Source organism: Anser brachyrhynchus (assembly GCF_964034855.1).
Source record: "Anser brachyrhynchus genome assembly, chromosome: 2".
NCBI lineage: Eukaryota > Metazoa > Chordata > Aves > Anseriformes > Anatidae > Anser > Anser brachyrhynchus.
The window spans coordinates 120150206-120165212 of NC_137695.1; positions in this window are offsets into that span (position 1 = coordinate 120150206).

The following is a 15007-nucleotide window of genomic DNA, read 5'->3' on the forward strand; positions in this document are numbered from 1 at the left end:
GTGCCTTCCTAAACACTTAAAGTTACTTCCTAAGAAACATATGTTTTGTTTAGACAAAATTAACCCTTTCTGAAAGGAATTAAATGTTGGTAGAAGTAAAATCCTTGACTGAATTACAGCAACTTTTGTGTGGATTGAAGAAAGCCAATCACATAACGTTTTAATCTCCCTGTTCAAGGAATAGGACAAAAAAATGGATTAATTTACTACTTTGACTTCATAGGGGCATGCTAGTTTCCTCATAGCTCTGTAATACTACTTGTTTTGTGATGCTTTCTAAGATAGGCTGACCTGAAGGTATTCAGTCTGAGCAACCACAAATATTAGAGGAGTATGAATCCGGATGTAGGTCAATATTTTAGATTTGGCTCCTTTTGGACTGAAACCAAATCTGAACATTTCCCTGAACTTTAGAGAAATGTACTTTTATGACTGGATGTGAATCCAAATATTGCACTTCAAGCAGCAGTGAGCGCAACACAATGGAAAAGGTGTGTAAAACCTCCAATGTGCTTACACCAGTGATTCAGTCAATTTTGTGTCCTCTGTCTCTGAAACTGATAAAAATCCAGTACTCCAGTTACCAGAGTTACAGAGGGGCAGCTTTGCTCTGATTGCTGAGCATGAGGCTGGGCTCCTCACAGTGTAGAGGCTGGGGTCTCTCACAGAGTGGTGCTGGATGGGTATTGGTGATGACACCGGGGCTTGCAGGAGGGTGGGACACCCCACATGTGAGTTGGAGTGGCAAAACCCACATAAATCAGACCCACTGTGCATCAGAACCATTTCAGGGTCATTTGAATAGCGATGCCTTAAAGCATGAAGACTTACGCATTTTGTCAGTGCTAGAATTATTATGGTGGATATCCCCATCCACACAAATGTCCAGTCATTGTAAATCCTGCTAATTGGAAAAGACAGCATCCCAGAACTGTCATTTACAATAACAACCAAAGTGGTTAAAAAAAAAAAAAAAAAGAAAAAGCCAATTTAAAAATGAAACAAGATAAAAATAGACCTTAGGACAAATCTGTTGTGTTGCTGTTGGGTGATGGATTTTCCACCAACATGTCCTCGGCAGTGCCGACTGGTGAATAACGTACACATCCCAAACGCCTGGCAACACCAGTGCATGAGTGTGTGTATGTGCGTGCACCGCCCCACACCACTGCAGCCTGTGCGTGAAGATAATTTTTTCCCCCTCCAGGGTCGCAAAGAGCAACTGTACAAAAGACTTTTTTAATAGAATATGTTCTTATCTTTCGTAAAACATGGACCCACCCGACACTTGGACTGGTCTGTGGGCCCCACCCTTGCCCTTTTGTTTGGAGCCTGGGATCATAGGATGAACGGGGTTTGTAAGTTGCTGTTTATGTTCTTCAAACCTCATCTATTTTGTTTTACAAGAATACACCAAGCTGCTGTGGGCTTATTTGTGCTGTGGTAGGGAGTATTAGTTGGAGTGGGGTCCAGAAAAGGGAAGGAGAATGTGATCCATCTATCGTGGTCCACTGGTGATTCCAGATGTGGGGCTGGTGACAGCATGATAATGGTGTTTTAAAAATGAAGGGGCTGGTGTCTGAGCTTACTGTTCTAAAAATCAGGAGCAATTTCACTGAAATTGCTTCTCAGAAGTGCAAAATGGCTTCTGAGAAGTGCAAAAATAATGTGTCTGAAAACAGAATCATGCCTTTGAACTCCTAGGTTTTCAAAAAGAGTTGTAATGCATTACGTTCAGATGGTTTGTGACACTTCAGCAGGCACCTGGGGCATGTAAAAAGGACAACCTTGGCCTGCTTCTGATGTTTCCCGTTTTAATCTGTTCCCTTCACCAGACTGATGTTTGGTTCACAGTGCTGTTACTGAGGTGTTTCTGGCCAGTGCTGAAGCTCTAACACAGAGCTCAGAGGCTGTGTGTTATTGATCATGTTCTGGTATTTGCCACGAAACACTTTTCCCACAGGACAATGGGCTACTAAATCAGTACAGTCAGACTCGGTGCCAGACACACGGAGGCTGATGGCAGGGGCTCGGTGGAGCCAGTCATCACAGAGGAAGACTCGGGAGGAACATTGTCTCCAGAGATATAACACTCTCTGTCACAGAGGACAAACGACCCAGTTGTAGGAGAATGGCTTTATCGTCTGGTGCAGACAACAGGCCAAGGTAATGAGGTAAATAATGGCATTTCTGGGCTCCCTGCCTCATTTGGGTGGCTGGAAGCGATGGGGAATTAGGAAGGGAGTGCTGTTGCCCTGCCTCGAGGGCAGGGCCAAGTGTTGTGCCTGACATTTCTCCAGGAGGGTGCAAAAGTTACAGCAGTTCACTACACGTGTAGAGGGGTCCTGCGTGGGCCAGATCACACGTTTTGTCTGCTGCTTTGTTAGCTTTCTTGTCTGCTGTGGTTACAGTCCAAATTGCATTTCACACAACATCACAGCAGGGTCTGTTGACAGGGCTGACAGCTTGGCACGAAACGTCTCCTTACCGCCTGCCACCCAGCCATGCCACTGACAACCACGTCAACCTCCCTGAGGCTGCAGGGGACCGGGGGGGGGTGTGGGGGGGCGGCTCTTAGTAAGGTCCGACACCCAGAAGCTCCTGGTCTGACTGCAGATCCAGGAGGCAAGCGGTGGTTGACGGGGGGACCTGGAATTGCTGTCTTTTCACTCTGTGTGGTGCAGGACCAGAAAGCCTTGGGACATTTCTCCTCGAGCCAGCACTTTTGGAGGTGACTTTGCCACAGATAAGCTGAGTGTGTTGTACCAGAACTTGAGACCTTGGAAACACAGAGTGGTCAGCTGCAGGACATTGGAGCTGGAACCAAGGACTCAAGAGAGCACTGGTGTCCCTGGACCTAAACTGATTTGTAGAAATGGCTGCAGAGTCCCATTGGTAACTGCCTTGGGTTTGATGAAAGGTTTTTGAATTCAAAAGATTACACATGAAGCATTTCTATAATCCACAAAATCTTCAGTTCTAGTGCTGACATGCATTGAAAGCCACTTTATACTGTTTTGCCAGACACTGGGCAGTATAGGTGGTATCAGCTAATATATTACCAAGCCTTGAAAAATCCTAAATCTTAAATTTGCTCAATTTCTTATTTTGCAAAAATAATCAGATGAGTTTAGACAACACAAAGATAAAGTGCATTGAAAACAAATGTCACTAACGCTTGCAGCATGCCTGGTCTTACCTAAAAAGATTTGTAGAGTAAAACGGAAATATTTAGCAGCAAGGAATAAAATTGTAAACTAAGTATTGCTATGTCAATCCTGTAGTTTACCTGTTTCAGAGGCCATCTTTTCAAAATTTGTTCCAGCTGAAGCCACACTTGATTTCAGTCTGCCAGGATAGCCATGGTAACAGTGTGCTTCCAGGTATTCATCAGGGTGGGGTGAAGAGTTGGACACACTCCAAAATTCTGCTTCATGCTTTATTAACACCCTGAAACCCGACTTGCAAGTACTACAAAATAGGGGAAAATAAGGGTTGGAGCTGGAAGAGAGAAAGAGAGAGGAAAATAGCTGCAGTAGTTAAATGTTTAACACATTGTTACCATAATAAAATTACAAGTAAGGTTTCTATATCTGGTGTGAACCCACCTTGTATGCAATAGTATGACTTAAAGTTTGCTGCAGTACAAATGAATATAGGCCATGGAAGGGGACCTGATTCTTGCTTGCAGAGTATAGACTTTGGGAGACTTTTGATGTGAGTAAAATAGAGGATGGTGGAACAAACAATTTTGAGAATACAGAGCCTGCCACACATGCTCCTCAGTTTGTTTATTTATCCCCTTTTGTTTCTTTCATGTTACTGTTCAGAAATCCTCTACATCTGATTGCTGAATTAGAGACACAGTCCCTGCACCTGTGTATCCCTACATTCAATGGGACCAGTCAAAAGGTACACTGTGACTGGAGCAGAGATACCATGATTTAATTTCATAAGGGAAAATACCTGTATATGTCTCCTTATTCACCTCTTCTTTTGTGCAAGAAATGGCAGTGAGAAACAAGAAGCATGCCAAACCAAAACAAAACAAAATAAAACAAACATCCATTTAGAAAAGCACCAGCTATTTGCAGAATTGAATTGAAGTATCAAAAGCAAAACTCGGCTTATTTAGCATCACGGGGGCCAGTGGAACTTTTCCTAAACAGTGTTGGGGAAGCAGTGTAAAACAAACAATCAAACAAACAAACTATATATTGTCCACTTAGCAGAACAGATATACTTTGGAAGTATGGTAGTTACTGGTACCTTGGTTGACACACTAGGAAATTTAAAGTATGAGGTACAGAGATGGAACTAAAGATCAAAGGCTTATGTACTGCAACAAGTGCATATCCCTGGAGCTGCACACACCAACATATCTACAATGCCTGCTTCATGCAAAGTGCTCAGATAGGTTGTTTCCCGGTGAGAGGGACTGGGCTTCTTGGACTATACCTGCTGCATTGGCCTGCAGAGCAGGAGAGAGAGCAATGTGGATGCATAAGATGTGTTTTTTTTTTTTTTTAATTAGGTGTGGGGCATGTTTTCGTTGGTCTGCTGTTAGTATGATATAAATGTAGTTTCCAAGCTAGGATCTGTCCAAGTGTTCTGAAGAGTAATTTCATTTTTAATGGCTTTACCACAACAATTGGCTTTTTATTTATTTATTTACTTATTTATTTATTTTTATAGGCAGATTTGTGTGTGTCAAAGCACTCAGAAATGAGGGTGGGAGGAAGAAGTGCCAAATTTGTTTGTGGTCAACACAGATATGTCTTTTGGAAAGGTTTGCTTCCGGTGTTTCCTTTCTTAAATTTATTTTCACGTTTCCATAAAAGCATATGAATTTACAGGTAAATATATTTTTATATATAAAAAAAAATGATAAAGGAATTTTTGGCCTTATCAACCTTGCTCTGCTACAAGGCCAGGCACCACAGACTACATCTATTACTGGTCACATACTGAGTTCTGGTTTCTGTTTTGTCACTAAGAAATTTGTTTGAAAACCACAGTGGTTCAGAAACTGCTTCAGAATTGGCTCAGCTGTCTGGGCAGTGATGATCATTGCAGGAGATGGGGAGAGCAGGCCAGTCCCATCCACCAGGAGCATGACCCAGGGACTTGAATCAGGAGAAAGGTGGTTGTGAGATTTAGGGGGAGTAGAGCTAGGTAAATACCAGCGTTCCACAGGTAACATCTTTTGGTAAGCTGCTCACAGTCATGGATACGTGATTGAAAGTGAATGAGTTAACACATTTATAGGAGTTGCCATCCCTTAGCAGGAAGTTATTATCCTTCAACCAAGGAACAGTGGCTGTGTGTGTTCTGCTCTATTGTGGCATTCAGGACAATGGGTTAGTTTAAATCATCTTAAAGCATGCTATTTTGATAACTTGCTTCTGTAGGAGCGAGCCCTGATTTTGCATCTTTTTAAAATTGTTATTATTATTATTATTTATTATTATTATTTTCGAGGGAATACAAACCATTGTAAAGTTTTACAAGGCCTCTTTTGAGAGGAGATGTCCCACTGATTCTCATAAGGACTTTGGCTGGTTGGCCTTGTTTGAAGAACTAAACCCCAGCTTAGAGGCTTTCAAATTCAAGAGACTTTGAATTAACCTCATAAATCTAGTAAGACAGAAGTTCTCTTTAATGGGACGTTTCATTATTACATGATTCTAAAGTAGTTGAAGAGTTTTCATAGAAAAACTAGAAAAGTGTAAATGAGTAATTTTTTGAATAGAATGAAGAAAACTTCCCTGAAAATGGTAATGCTTTCTAGTGAGAAGAACATGAAAATGAGGATTTAAAATAAAAATTTTAGAAAATTATCATTAGCTGTAGCAATCAGTGTAACTGTTTGTAGTGTGAATGACCCACTTATTTTTTTATATTATCTTTGTAGTTGTGAAATTATTATTATTATTTATTTTATTTTATTTTATTTTATTTTATTTTATTTTATTTTATTTTATTTTATTTTATTTTATTTTATTTTATTTTATTTTATTTTATTTTATTTTTTGCCTGTGTCAAATCATATCCTAATTCCTTTGCTCATCCATTGAGCTATACAATGATGTAGACTTACTCTTTGGATTTTCAGTTTTGGATCTCCTAATCCTGAAGTGAATGAAATTCGAATAAGCATATATCCTGGGAATCTTAGCTATATAATAAAAACAGTCTTTTCCACACTTCCTTGCTGAATCAATCATCTGTAGGTACGAAGGCAAGAGAAGCAAGGTCCTTATGGTGCAAAAAAAGGTCATGAGACCTTCAAATGAATCAAATCCATTCATCCAGGTACTAGGTGTACTTCTGTTTGTGTTGTCCACAGAGAGGGAAATTATAAACCTCTCACAGACTGCAGCAACTGAAGGTTAAGAGTCTGTTCCCTGTTACTTTTAATGTGACTTACAGAATTAAGTTTTATGTGACAATGAAGAAAAGGTGCTTTGCTGGAAAAAATGAGATCTTGTTTACACACACAGATTTCCTTCATGGAGTGAGATCTCTGCTCCCAATTTTATGAGGTAGAATAAGATAGCATATTGAAAAAGCCAGCAGATAACATTTGCATGACAGAGCTGTACAAAACACCAATACCAGTTCTGACATATGGTGCGTGTGTACGCAATTTTATAATTTGATCTTCCCTTCTTAAGATGAAGAGCTTGATAGTTGAGAAAAGAATCATCACGTGGGGGACCCACTGGCATGACAGGTCAGACGTGCTTATTATTCTTTACTGGGTGACAGGATGGGTCCCATAACTCGTGTAAAAAGGAGCGGAGTGGACTGAGTGATACTGTTCTCCTACATTCCAGTAAATCAAATGCAAGCTGTGTTGCATCAGTCTTAGTTACAGACATGCCCAGTACTTCTGCACTGCTGCCTTCTCCCTGCTTGTGGTGTGGCATTGAGCTTTGAGTAAAAGGGATGTGCTGAGCTTTGCAAAGAGCCCTTCTCCCATCCTGCCTCTAATCTCCCCCTTCCTTGCTGAGACCACGGAGGGTGAGGGTGGCAGTAGTTCCCTCCAGCTTGCAGCTGGAGGAGCAGCACGTTTCCAGTATCAGTCCCATACAAGTATTGTTATTTTTCCTGTCATGTTTGTTGGGGTACAGCTTTTCATTTATTTTTCTTGCAGAAAGACAGGAAAGCCGATCTGGAAAAAAATACCACTCGCTTGTCATCAGTAATTACTTGGCCGTTGTGCCAGGCATTGGCTTGCTGACAGTTTCAAGGCGGAGAGTGGGTGAGACCCAGCTGCAGCCAACAAGAAGAAAGAGGGAGAGAGATCTTAATCTGGCTTGGGCTTCACTCGCCCTCCCTTCTTTTCCCCTCCATCCTTCCCCTCCTTGGGGAGCCACAGCTACTGCTTCACACAATTAGTCCTCCCCATTCTTTGCAGGACTGCCTTTCTCTGGCCTGTGCAGATTTCTGTCTGCTTTCTTCCACTTGTTAAATGTAACATCTACAGAAACAACCTACACTGAGGAGGGAAATGCCTTAGGAGGGAATAGAGGCCTTGCCCACCTACAGGAAAAAAGATAAGTAGTTTAGTCTATAGGGAGCATGAGAGCAACAAGAGGCACCATGATTCTGCAGATAGTTCCCAACAACTATTTTTAAATTCATAGAGTTTGTGAAATGTAATCTATAATATACTTGATAGCTTAAAATTGTTCAAGTCATTGCCTAGAAAGGATGAATAATGTCCCACAACAGCTCAGTGTGCCAAACTGGAGTATGATTCTGATGGATCCAGAAACTGGGAGTGCCTAACATTGCTCAGGTGGGAGGAAATATGATGTATGGAGAGGCAACAGGTAGGAGGTCTTCTCTCTCTGACACCGTTGAAGTAAAGCCACAATTCAGGTGTGTGAAATGCTTTCAGGATGAGGGAGAAGAGGCTCACTGCTGGTACAGCACAGGCCTGCAGGCTGACCTTGTGCTGCTGGCTCAGGTAACTGCTGGCTTTCAACACAGCCAGGCCATGAGATTTTCAAATCCCAATGCACAGTGGTCTCCCTTGATGTAGGTGTGTATCTAATGGGGAAAAGAGGGACTTTCTGGGTCATATGGTCACCCACATTTGGAGTTAAGCCAGGATCCTAGTGTGTTCAGCTGCTGTGCTGGTAGATTGCAACCTTCTTTGCTGTGGCTTCTGAGTTGTTTCACTGTGGTGAATCCTGCAAGTGGTGGAAACTGGTGTCAGCCATGGTTTCAGAAATCTGACAGATTGATCCGAGAACACCTGACAACATCAGTTCAACAGAGTTTTTTATGTGACAGAAATGAGAGCATGTTTCTCTGTGGTATCTGCTGAAAGCCCAGCTCAATCTGAGAACTCTGGGTGAGGATCCCTTTTTTCCCTGGCTGCAACACCACCAAACTGTCTAGCGCTTGCCATCATGGATTTAGATTGGATTAGTCAGCTTAAAGAACAAGAGTGTAACAGGATGATATTCTCCACTCTGTGCAAGCTGTGTCTGAGTTCAGGGAAGAGGAGATCTGGGGAGCCAACATGATTAAACTGTGAATTAAGCCTATGTAGACATAATCAGAAAAGCTAAATGTTAGGTACTTCAATATTGATTGGCAGCACTTTGATTTAAGAATCCCATATTAATTAGAGATAAAACACACTGCACTGTTTTTTGTTGTTACTGTTTTGTTTTTATATCTCTTTTAAATATACTTATTTATTAAACTGATTAAAATACTTCTTGTGGGTGGACAGATCTTTACATGCTCTGCACAGTGTTATGTTTCAGCCATGTAAGGAAAAACCCAAGACTGCATGAAGCTTAACATGGGTAAAACCTTTTAGGCTTGCAGGAAGGGAGTTATAAATTTGCAACTGGTTCTTAACAGCAAGGGAGACACGGTAAATCTCTGTCAGCTTTTAGGCAAGTGATAGAGCTGATAGTGCAGATGTGTTAATATCAAACTGCTATCAGTATCATGTCAGTACCTATCTGGTCTCAGAATTTATAACCTGTTAACGGCAGGGAAGTGATGTGGTCTAATGACCTGAGGACAGGACTATGAGCCAAGAGGAAGTGGGGAAAGGAAGCTGCATAGAAGAACAACTTCTCTGAACAGGATGTCTGGTCCTGCTGCAGCCCAATTTTGCTATATTTTTCTTTGGAGTTCAGTACATCTTGGAGGGTCATTCTCCTGACTCATTAGGCATGTTTACAAACTAGCAAATTACATTGCTGACCGTGGTATTAATTGCTCAAAACTGCTCTTTTTTCTGGTCATTTAATAATGGTTACCTGACATATTGCTAAGTTTATCTCTTTCTCTCAAGGTTTGTGTCCCTTGGCAGAGCAATCAGGTATCAAAATCACTTTCATTGCAACTCTTCAAAGCCCTATTTTAGCAAGACAGCTTTCCAATGTGAATGTAGAAACCTTCTGCTTCACCTCGGGTTATCTTGAGAGATTTACTGGGATCCCTAAAAGTGAAAACTCAGATGTTTTCCTTTTGTCTATCAGTTTCCTGAAAGTTTCTGAGAAGTACTGCTTCTGGGGAGAGGAAACCTAGCTGTATCTGAATTAGTAAAAACCTGTGTTTCTCCACAGGTTCAAGAAAGTGGAAAGTCAAAGCCATTTTCTTCATACAATTTAGAACAAGCTGTGTAGGTAGAGCAAGCTCCAGGTATAGATAAGACAGGCAACTGCTAAGGCCTAAGGTAGATTGACCATACATGCAATGCCTTCTTTGTTTGTACGGGACCTGCAGAAGACAAGACTGGAAGCAGCTGCTGCTCCTCCACCCAAGAGAGAGTTTCATGTCCACAGGGCTGTGGAAGCAAGGAGGGGCTCTTGCCAAAATATCCAGGGCTCCTCTTGACTATTCCAGATGAGCCCCTTTTCCCTTTCCTGATTCTTATAACAGGAATGGTCATGGCTTTGTCTTGTATTTTAGAGCAGGAAAATTCAATGCTTCTGAGAAGTATTAAGTCAGCTCTGTGTACCTATGCCTGATGTGAGAGATACTACTTTGTACTGCTCTTCGCTGACAGCATTTACAAACGTGCTACGTGAGTCACAGAGGATATGCAGAAGATGATCCCAGCTTCACTAAATGCTTGTATCACTAATAAATGATGAATTTGACGGGCAAATGAGCAAAAGGGTGAACACTAAGCTGGAGCAATTCAACAAGTTTATACTAAGGATGATGATATTATGCTATATCCACGCACAGCATCAAGAGTCTGGGCCCACTGGCTTTAATTAAGTTTTTCCTGGTGTACATCAGTACAAATGGAAGAAAAAACAGCCTTGGGAGAAAGACAGTCAAGCAGTAGGAATAAGGGTGTGGTATATAGGATTAGGCATATAGGATTAGGATGTGGTGTATGGGAATAGGATTAGGTATGGCTATCCAAGTGGTTTGAGTTTCTTAGTGAGTTTCTTTGCTCAGTGTACACAGAACTTCAATGAAGCAATTTTGTAAAAAAGTTCCTTCATCCAGAGCTTGTGTCAGGTTCGGGTGAAACTGGATGGCTAGATTGTGGAAAGTCATTCCTATCTGCTAGGAAGAGCAGCATGGAAGAAGGTGCGGATATGTTTGAGAGATAAGAACGAGAAAGGAGTATTATGTGAAGGATGACTGATGTAACAATGAAAACATTTGCAGTGATGTTGTTAACAGATGTAGGAAAATGCGAATAATTTTTTTTGTTGTTCTTTAATTTAAATTCCTGTTGTTTTCTTTACAGTGCCAATAATTCCTTAGTCTTCCTTGTCCTTGTATTAGATGAGATTCTCACAGAAGATATGCTTTGTGCCGCATCTCACTTTTATGCTGTGATATGTATGTTTTTTATACTCTGGAATGTGTTTCTGGCAACTTGCCATGCATGGTGGAAGGAGGAAGAGAAGTCCTTTTTGGAGGGCTCAGAGCTGGGACAAGGACTGGGGCTGGTAACCATGAGCATGGAACATTCTTTGCTACAATTTTTTGTCAGTTTGTAAACAAAATGAGCTTCCTAATTAAAGCAACCAGTAAACCGTTTAACTTGCATAACTAGAACTGACTCAGTACATTAGCCCAGGTCTCACTGACCCTGGCAGAGTGACAGGACCCGTATTTTGTGTGGATGAAATGTTCAATAATTTCTCCAGAGCATTATGTGCAAATGGGCTTTTCTTTAACAGCAGGCATGCATGTCTTCTCCTTCCACTTTCCTGTTTATCAGTCAGCAGATCTTAGGTGGACAATGTGAGAAATCATTACTTTCTCTTCATCTTTTTGTTCCCATATGTCAAATGGAGTATAGCATGTTTATACAAAAAATATGATCATCATATTACACATATAAAGAATTCTAAACTTGACACATGATATGTCTAATTTTGGGGTCTAGGTGGAAACTCTTTCTAGTGTATACATTAAGCAGCTGGGGTTTCTTTCACTGTTACTTCAAACATTTGGTGACACTCATAATTTGGTGTCACTCCCTTTCAGAAATTCTGGGTGTATATATGCCTACATCCTACGTGGCAAGTTTGAGAGACATCTCAACCTAGTAGTTTGAATTAAATATCAGTAACTTTACAACCTACAATGAGCAAGCAAAAAGTGATAGTAAATAACCACCATGGTGCTACTGAGCTTGGCAATTCATCTCTTCTCTCTGTGTTCTGGGCTTTAGCAACAGTACATGGAGCTTACATAACTTTTTCATGCAAGTGCCTCAAAAGTACATTGCAAACATTGCAATGAACACTTTTAGAACAGTAAGGGTTTCTATGTACTTTTTTTCATTGACAGAGATCCAGAGAACCTATGGAAGTCCTCCAAAGCACTATGCCTCCAAAGCACTATGGCACCTCCAATGCCATACAGGGTCAGAGCATGTTCTGGCTCTGCAGTCTGCCTCCAGCAGTGTACCGGGTGATGCTGTTTGGGGAAAGGCCTGTATGGCTGGCCACATTCAGTTGTGCTTTCTCCTTACGCTTCCTAAGAACCACGGATGTTGTATGAAGGATATACAGGGACACATCTCTGCCTGTTCCTTTCAGAAGCTGTTTATGGAGCCGTTTCCTATGAATTTGCCTAACCCATTTTTGAACCACTGCCTGCCTCCGCAGCCTCCAATGGAAGCAAATTCTCAAAGCTTACAACCTGCTATGGAAAGAAATACTTTACTTCTTTTAAACCCATCTTCTAACAGTTTCAGTAAGTTTCCTCTCATTCTGCTACTGCAAAACTGATGCTTAACAATTCTGCCTTCATCACATGCACCTCATCCACCATCTTCATGATTATCTCGATAATATCCCCTTCAGCCTTGCCTTCTCCAGCCTGAAGAGAAGCAATCTTTTTTTCAATCTCTCCTTGTAAGACAATTCTGTCTGATATAATCTATTTGCACTACAGTAGAAGCTATTAGGCCTTGTCTGCAGATGGATTTCCTAGCAGTATAGTTGGTGAATATTAATACCTCTTATGGAACTGAAGACATTGCTTCAGTGTCTGTGACTTAACCCTGTAGTCCTTCTTCCTCTGAAGTATCTGGAGGTAAGAGACAATTGTGTGGGACAATTGATTTCTGCCAGGGTTCACAGCACCTTCTTGCTCCTAAAGAGGAGTTGTTCTTGTAGTTGCTCTCTGATTTTGCCAATCAGTAGAGAATCAGTCAATGCAAAGATAGGGCTTTTCTGTGCTTCAGGCATGGTTTCACTATAAAATGAATATATAAATAAAATTGCCTTGAAAGTAGATACTTCATAAAGAGAAGGTGAAAAAGATTTCATGACAGACCCATAGATGGTATCTTTGAGCCCAGCTCTTGCCCTAGTTTCTCCATTTTGCAGCAGTTGAAGGCCCTCAATATATTTGTCAGGTAAAACTGTATTGATCTTATGCTGTAAGGCAATCATTGCATAGCTTAAACTCTCAGCTAGGCTAAACAGCAGATCAGTCAGAGAATAATTTACTGATGTTAAGGCTAGCGATGTCTTGTGTTTCAACCATCCTCCTCAGGTCTTGACTTAAGAAACAGAGACTTCTCTGTCCTCTCTCTCTCTCTCTTCAAATGCAGGCCCCACAAAGGTCCTGTTTTCTGCAAACAAGACAAAACAAGGAAATGAGCTATCATCCCTGCCTTTCAATGCAACATGTCCTCTTGACAGGTAAGTCTTGTGAACTTGTTCACCAGGGATGTGATGTTATTGTTTCACATTCCTCTTGTAACAGCATGTGATCACAAGTGAATCTGAGATACTTTGGAGCAATACAATAAAGATCCTGTTTGTTTGCTGCTGTACTGTCAGAGGGAATATTTTAGCACCTGATAGCACTGCATAGATTAGGTTTGAGAGGATGTCCATCCCTAACTAAAACAATAGTAATCTGCATCTTTTCTATTGATGCCTTCTCCCTGCGCTCTGTACCTGATTCACTTCTAATCAAGAAGGCATTGTATGGGTGCTGCATGTATAACCAGGAAGGTGAGTGGACTGTGGATTAGATTTGCTTTCATCTCCTAAACTTTTTAGAGGACTAGAAGGCTAAATTAGGGTAAGGATGCATTCTAAAGGCTTTGAAGTACTTGTTAGTAAACAGAAGTTTGACATATCTGTCCTTCACTAGAAAATGTTATGCATTTCATTAGTGTACCTCCTGAACTATTACTCTTTACTAATGTACCTCTTTTACTATTACTTTGTATTAACTAGGTATTTCTTGAGATGTGGTGAAAAGTAATTTATTTCAAAGAATGAAAAATTATCAACATGCATGCAGAGACAAATGAATTCTCTGAAATGTCACCTGGATTTTTTTCCCCTTTTTTCTTTCTTTTCATTTCTCTCTCTCTCCTCTTGTACTGAAACTTTCACTCCTATGGCTTATTTCTTAAAAAAAAACACCACAATATATGTATGTCCTTAACAGTCGCTGTTCTGCATCAGAAAAAGGTCTGCTTAACATAGTACCCCATTTCTGGCAGTGGCCAAGAGCAGATGCCCAAGAGGAACTTTAAGAACAGGACAAGCATATATCTTATTTTCCTGAATGCTCTCCCAGTCTACAGCCATTGAAGCTTGATTTCCTGAGCCAGACAAGGTTTCTATATTAGTAGTCTCCCTCTGCAGGGAAAGGTGACTCCATCCCAGACAGACCCAACACACATGAATTTCTTTTCCTCTGGTTTTCTCCCTGAACTTGTGTAAGTGTCTTCCATCCAGAGAAGCTTTACAATTTCTGCATATTTGAGAAGCTTATTGGATCAAGTATTTACCTTTTTTTTTTTCTCTTTTTTTCCCCAGTTAAATAAGATGGCTTAATAATATAAGATTTTAAATTCTTTTTCTGTGCAAACCTTGTCTCTCTCATAGCCTTAGTGCTGTGATGAGGGCATTGCTGCTACAAATTAAGACTATACTGGAAAGTCTTTCCTAATGGTATTTGAAGCTGTTCATGGGATCTATTTAATAGCAACAAGAACATTCATTCTGCCCAGTTTTAGGCATCCAATTAAGGTTTCTTACTTGCCAGTTAGTCTCCTTAGGCTTGCTTTATATTCAGGGGAGAAGGTCTAGTACAGAATTATGTAAACTGGAAGTGTAATACAGAGCTCTGAATTGTCTTCTGGAGAAGCCAGTCTACCTTTGCAAAGAGAATTTAGGAAGACCAGATAAAGGACCTTAGATTGCTTGGTGTGAATATTTCCACATATGAAAGAAGACACAATGGCTTGATTAAAAATGAACTATATATTCCAACCATAAATGGAGAGACAATATAGATATGCAAAAAAATCCTAAAGGGTCTAAACTGGAGTACACTAAGATTAAAAATATTGTGCTTATAAAACATATAATGAAATTTCTTTAGACCTCAAGAGATTAAAAACTTGTCTTGATAACTGTTATAATTAGAACTATTACATAAAATAATTGCAATTAAAATTTACGATTGAATCAAAGAGATAAATTAACTCAGTGTTGTTAAAGATGTGTCCTTTAGG